Here is a 6277-nt window from a genome sequence, read left to right on the forward strand (position 1 = left end):
AGCCCGGGGGCGGGGGGGGGGGGGAGGCTCACCATCAGACAACTAGAACAAGAAAGAGACTGTGACATCGGACATTCCCCAGTGCGTGCATGGGCATTTCAAGATGGCGGCTCTTTGATTGGTGGAAGGGTCAGGGTGGGGACCAAAACCTTCACCTTTAAGATCTTTCTGGAAGGAAAGGTGTAATGCTAACAAATTAATTGAGGAGTGCAGACCAGCACATTCAACTTTTTTTTTTTTTTTAAGGTTTGCAAGCTAGATAGTAGAGCAACCCTGTAATTCTAGTTACTTATGAGGCTCAGGGAAAGCTCACAAGATCAAGACTTGCCTGGGCTACAGAGTCAGTTCAACCCCCGGTAATACCGACAGCAATAGATAAAGCTTGTATGTCTCCAACCCTGAGCTTTGCCATCCCTAGATGTGGGGCCCTCACAGTCACATTTTCTTTAGACGGGTCTTCATTGTTGCCATGTATGTGGGTACCCACGAAACAAAGGTCTCTCAAGGCCAAGGGCATTCTGTCCACCTCTGTATTTACAGCACCTGGGACACAACTTGTTCCTTAGAGGAAACCAAACAAACAATTGTTGAATAAACAAAAGACGCAGTCTCTGCTCTATGTTGTTCATTCCAATAGAGGAGACAAACTGTGGGCCAGTGCAGGACCTGGTCCTCCACCAGCCAGCCCAGCTGAGGATGCTGCCATGACAAGGGATCCCAGTGCAGGACCTGGTACTCCACCAGCCAGCCCAGCTGAGGATGCTGCCATGACAAGGGACCCCAGTGCAGGACCTGGTACTCCACCAGCCAGCCCAGCTGAGGATGCTGCCATGACAAGGGACCCCAGTGCAGCACCTGGTACTCCACCAGCCAGCCCAGCTGAGGTTGCTGCCATGACAAGGGACCCCGGTGCAGGACCTGGTACTCCACCAGCCAGCCCAGCCGAGGATGCTGCCATGACAAGGGACCCCAGTGCAGGACCTGGTACTCCACCAGCCAGCCCAGGCTGAGGATGCTGTCATGACAAGGGACCCTCAACTTCTGTGGCTTCCACCAGTAAGTTCTTCTTATCCCCCTGGCCATCACAGAGCTAACCTATTTGTTTCAGAAGCAAGAAGGGAGGAAGCCAGTCCTGTGACAGAGGAAGAGACAATTAGGAGAGCAACACAGAAGGCATGTGGTCCCAAAGGACAGATGTCACTTCCACTCATGTTTCACTGCAATGCATGCATGCCTGTGGCCCAGCTAGCCATCAGGCAGCCAGGGAACAGCCTTCTCCATACATGGCCTGCTAAAGAGAGGGAGAAAGTACAAGACCACAGCACAGACACCTATAGACTCTATGATAGCCAGACACAGTTGAAGAGGCCAGGGAAGGCAAACAGGAATAGTTCTGTCCTGATTCACCCCAAAACAACTTGATAAAGACTTTTCATTCTCAAGTGATTCCTTGTCCTTTACAAGTCTAGCTGGAGTAGACCCTTAGTCTGAACCAGTCGGGCCTGTTGTGATGGCCCATACCACAGACTGGGTGCTTCCCAACCCCAGAAACATATTGTTCACAACTGTTCAGCTTGACGCACTGGTAGACTCTAGCGAGAGAGTCTTCTGTCAAACCATAGACCCTAGAGGTGTGAACTGCCTTACAACATTCTCAGGATGCTTGAAACCCATCTTGAGAGAAACTGTGAAGCTATCAAATACAGTGGCATCTTCCACACTCTAACCTTCTGAATGTCAGGGGGTTGAGGAGCATCGTGCACGTCCGCTGATCACAAAACCCAGATTAATGACTGCAGTTCATCTGACACATATGTGAGTCAAAACTTTAACACCAATACTTTTGTCCAAGTCATTCTTTTTCATTTTCCTTCCACAATCTGACTCGTTTCTAGTTCCTTCTGTTGCTTTGCTGTGTTGACCCTTCATGTTTTCTACCAATCTTGATAAACTCCTCTTTTTAAAGGAAAGATTGTGGTCTTATGAGTAAGATCACCTCTTTGTTTCACATTCTTTATCATTATTAATCTCTGCTGTCTACTGTCTGTGATTCTAAATTATTGGTTTTGATCTAATGTCTTCAAGTGACATCTTAGATTGTTCATTTGCAGGCCTGATGTTTTCTAACGACCCCTCGTTCCACACATGCTAGCACAGTGTGCTCTACACTCTACGGGATAATGTGTAATCTCCGTTTTGACTGACCTTGTGGTCCAGCTATCACGGAGATGCGTATAGTATTTCAATCACAGGGGCATGGGTTTATTTCACTGTTGTGTGGGGGTGGCTTCTCACGACATCATACTCTGTGGGCACATATGGCATTGAACTGTGATGGCAATCTCCTAAAATGCATTGACTCATTTCTGACCCAACATATATGTCTGTGTTAGAGATCAGATAAGCACATTATCGGCCTGGCTAATCACGTTCCATGTGTCCTGCACATCCTTGCTTGGCTTCTCTGTTGGTCTGTCTGGCTGAGCTGTTGAAAAGTAAGTTAAAATCCCTGACTCTATACAGATATATTTGTCTGCCTCTCCCAGGAATGCGATCAATTTTTGCTTTCTATGTTTTCAAGTTTTTGTTATGTGCATAATGGGCCATGATTGCCATAGATCATCTTAACAGGGAATTTCTTTCCTCACCATAAAGCATTCCTCTTTATCAGCTATTAATATCGCTAGCCCTATTTTTATGTTATTAGCCCACACTGGTTTATATCTTTATATTTTTCCTCTTATTTTCAACTTTGTTACTTGTTTTATGTATGTACTTTCCCAGGGACCCACACAAGCAGAATTTTTAAAACTCTAATTTGAGAAGAATACAACTCATTCTAAAGTGCTGTGGTTGCTGATATGCTTAGGGCTGCATTGATGATGGTGGTGGTAGTGTGTGAGTTTGCATGTGTGCATGTGTGTCTGCATGTGTGTGTGTCTGTGTGTCTGTCAGTCTCCACCATGTGTTCTACATAACATACTTTTATTTTTAACCCTTTTTTTCTACCTTTCAGTTAATGTCATTGATTTGTCGTCATTTGGTTCTTCTAGACTCAGTTGTTTCTAGAGTCGACCAAAGCATCCATTCTCACCCCAGGTTAACCCAACTTTCTGTCACTTCCACTCTTCCTGACGTCTCCCACGAAGACACCCCACATTTTGTCCTGTATTTTCTTTCAGTCTTTTAACCTCTAATGTCTCTGGAGTTTTTGAGGGTTGTATGTTGAGACCAGATCTCACAATCATGCATGCAGTGAGAGTCTTTGAAAGAATGTTTAAGGCTACTCCATGAAGGAAAATACATGATTTTCTCTATAGTATCATTTAGAGATAACAAAAGCCCACAAAATAGCAGCTTAAAAAAAAAAAAAACAGAGATAGGCTGGAGAGATGGCTCAGAGGTTAAAAGCACTGGCTGCTCTTCCAGAGGTCCTGAGTTCAATTCCCAGCAACCACATGATAGCTCATAATCACATAATCATTTTTAATAAGATCTGGTGCCCTCTTCTGTCATGCAGGCAGAACACAGAGTAGAAAATAAATAAATAAATATTCTTGCAGATGACCTGGGTTCAGTTACCAGTACCCACCCAGCCATTCGTAATGGCCTGTAACTCTGGTTTCATCTAGTTCCAGGGGTCTGGGACCCTCTGATGGCCTCTATAGCCAGTGAATGCATGTGGTACATCTCCATACATGCGGGTAAAACACTCATACGCCTGAAAAAAAAAACACAGAAATGTGAACTCTGCCAACTGGAAAATGGTATATAGAAATACATTTTGTCTCGTGTTAGCCAAAGCCCAGAAACACTGAGCCCAGTGAAGGTCACTGCAGGTGCCAGGAATGCATGCCTTGCGATACCGCAGCCTCACAGGACATGGCTTCTGTTCCCAAAGTTATCTCATGGTTCAAATGTCTGCTGGGACTCCAGCCATTACATCTCCACCCCGGCAACAGGGGGAAAGAAGAAAAAGATGTAAGCCCTTTTCAGGGGCTTCCTAGAATACAGCAGTTCTATTTATACTTATAGTTTATCTATAGCCACTAAAAAGGCTAAGAAACTAGTTTTGTTTTGTTTTTAAATCGGGTGGTCATATGCATTCCTTAGGACACATCACAGTGAAATTGAAGAATAGTGAGAATCAATAGATGGTCCTAAAAAGCTTCCAGAAGGGCAGGAAAAGGTCATATTAAAAATAAAGGATGGTTTCACATGATTCAGAATCCAAGTATCTGAAGTGATACGGGAAGCTGAGAGACCACATAGAAATCCCTTTGGAGGTCTATGGGGGAGTGGCTTCCAGTATGAAATTGTAGATCCTAAGTTGAGGAGTGTTTATCTTTCATGGGAAGCTACTAAGAACAGAGTTCATGAAAATGAGGATGTACACAAAGAAAAAGAGACACCCCAAAAAAAGATGAAGGAAAATTCCAGTATACTGGCAGCTGGAAAGATGTTCTTCCTTCTGCGGGGTTTGGGGTATGGATTTACAAGCAGGACTACTGATCTTGTATAGTCCACAGATAAACATAAAACAAGGGCCAATTCAGAGGAGAAGAAAGGCACATGATCACATGCCTACGCCTTAACTGTGACAACCACGCAAATGGTCATACTAATCAACACCCAGTGGGGACTTCATCAGAAGCCATCACTCTTGGAGTGTTAGCTAGGGTTTCTGTTGCTGCAATGAAACACCACGACCAAAAAGCAAAGTTGGGGAGGAAAGGGTTTATTTGGCTTACATGTCCAAATCATGGTCCATTATTGGAGGAAGTCAGAACAAGAGCTCAAGCAGGGAAGCAGGAGCTGATGCAGAGGCCATGGAGGGGTGCTGATTGCTGGCTTGCTCAACCTGCTTTCTGATAGAACCCAGGACCTCCAGCCCAGGGATGGCACCCCCTGCCATGGGTTTGGAGCCTCCCCCATTGATCACTAAATGAGAAAATTCTTTCCAGTTGCATCTCAAGGAGGCATCTCCTCAGCCGAGGCGTCTTCCTCTCTAAGGACTCTGGCTTGTGTCAAATCGACAGACAAAGCCAGCCAGTACAACTGACACACACACACACTTCCTTTCTTATTCATCCCCAAGATCTCACATTAAAACAAATGATTTTAAAAGTCCCACCTTCTTCACAAATGCAAACACATTAAACTTTCTGTCTTGGTGACTGGCCGGAAAGCAGAGGTCGCCGTGGCGTTATGTGGACCCGGCAGCTGTGGGGAAAATCGGGCTGTAGTTCCGAGTCACGCTGGACAACATCACCAACCTTCAGCCAATGGATGAGGACTTCTGGTGGTATCTGAAGGTGAATGAGGCAACTGTGGGGAGATTTCAGAGAAGTGGCAATATATCCGGCTGATGGGCAGTGTGGTACTGAAGGATGCCATGGCAGTGCCTTCATGGTCCCAGAGTGCAAACTGCACATACAGGAAAACTCCACTCAAATTCTGAGCAGCACCTTCTGTAGACACAGGCTGTTCGTTCATTTCCCAGCTGCCCAGACTTGAATAGCTACACAGCAACTATATTAATTACAATAGTTTGGCCAATAGCTTAAGCGTCTTTCTAGCTAGCTCTTACATCTTCAATTAACCCATTTCTATTATTCTGTGTATCACCACGAGGCTGTAGCTTACTAGGTAAGGTTCCAGCATCTGGCTCCTTCAGCAGCTCCATGGCGTCTCCCTGATTCCTCCTACTCTCTCTATTATGTCTCTCCCAGTCTGGCTATATTCTGCCCTGCTATAGGCCAAAGCAGCTTCTTTATTAACCAATGGCAATAAAACATATTGCTCACATGCAGAGAGGAATCCCATATCAACCATCAAGTCTTATAATACTGAAGACAATGAGTTCAAGACAATAGTAGAGTTGGAGCCTTGGAGCCTTGAATCAATTGGCTTCCCACCCCAGGCTGGGTTTGCTGCCAAAGGTGTGGGGTCAGGGACAGTCTTCAGTGACACTATCTACGACGAAAGGACTGGACAGACTATGATAAGGCACAGGGGTCTGTGGGGATCTTTGAGGTCACCCACCAGTTTGTGACGGGCTGAACCGTCTTCCTGTAAACCTGCCAGTAAGAACTAAGAGGAGAAAAAGGGTCCTGAGCAGCAAACCCCACAGAGGCTTCTCTTCTCTGATCTCCTAGCACCTGTACAATCCTCACAGTCTGCCTCCTGGAGTTTGTCATGGTTCTGAGTCCCACCAGCAAAGCCCCTGTTGGTGTGGAAAGATAGTGCGTGCAATACTCCCTCCGCAAATAAAAAA

At 45.5% G+C, this 6277-nt stretch overlaps 1 pseudogene; it reads left to right on the plus strand.

The window, feature by feature from the left end:
• Positions 1-704: 704 nt before the first annotated feature.
• On the plus strand, positions 705-6063 carry LOC121438768 (annotated as a pseudogene).
• The last annotated feature ends 214 nt before the right edge of the window (positions 6064-6277 follow it).

This window comes from Microtus oregoni, unplaced genomic scaffold, assembly GCF_018167655.1.
Source record: "Microtus oregoni isolate MIOR12 unplaced genomic scaffold, Mior012 000057F_ref0000458, whole genome shotgun sequence".
Classification (NCBI taxonomy): domain Eukaryota; kingdom Metazoa; phylum Chordata; class Mammalia; order Rodentia; family Cricetidae; genus Microtus; species Microtus oregoni.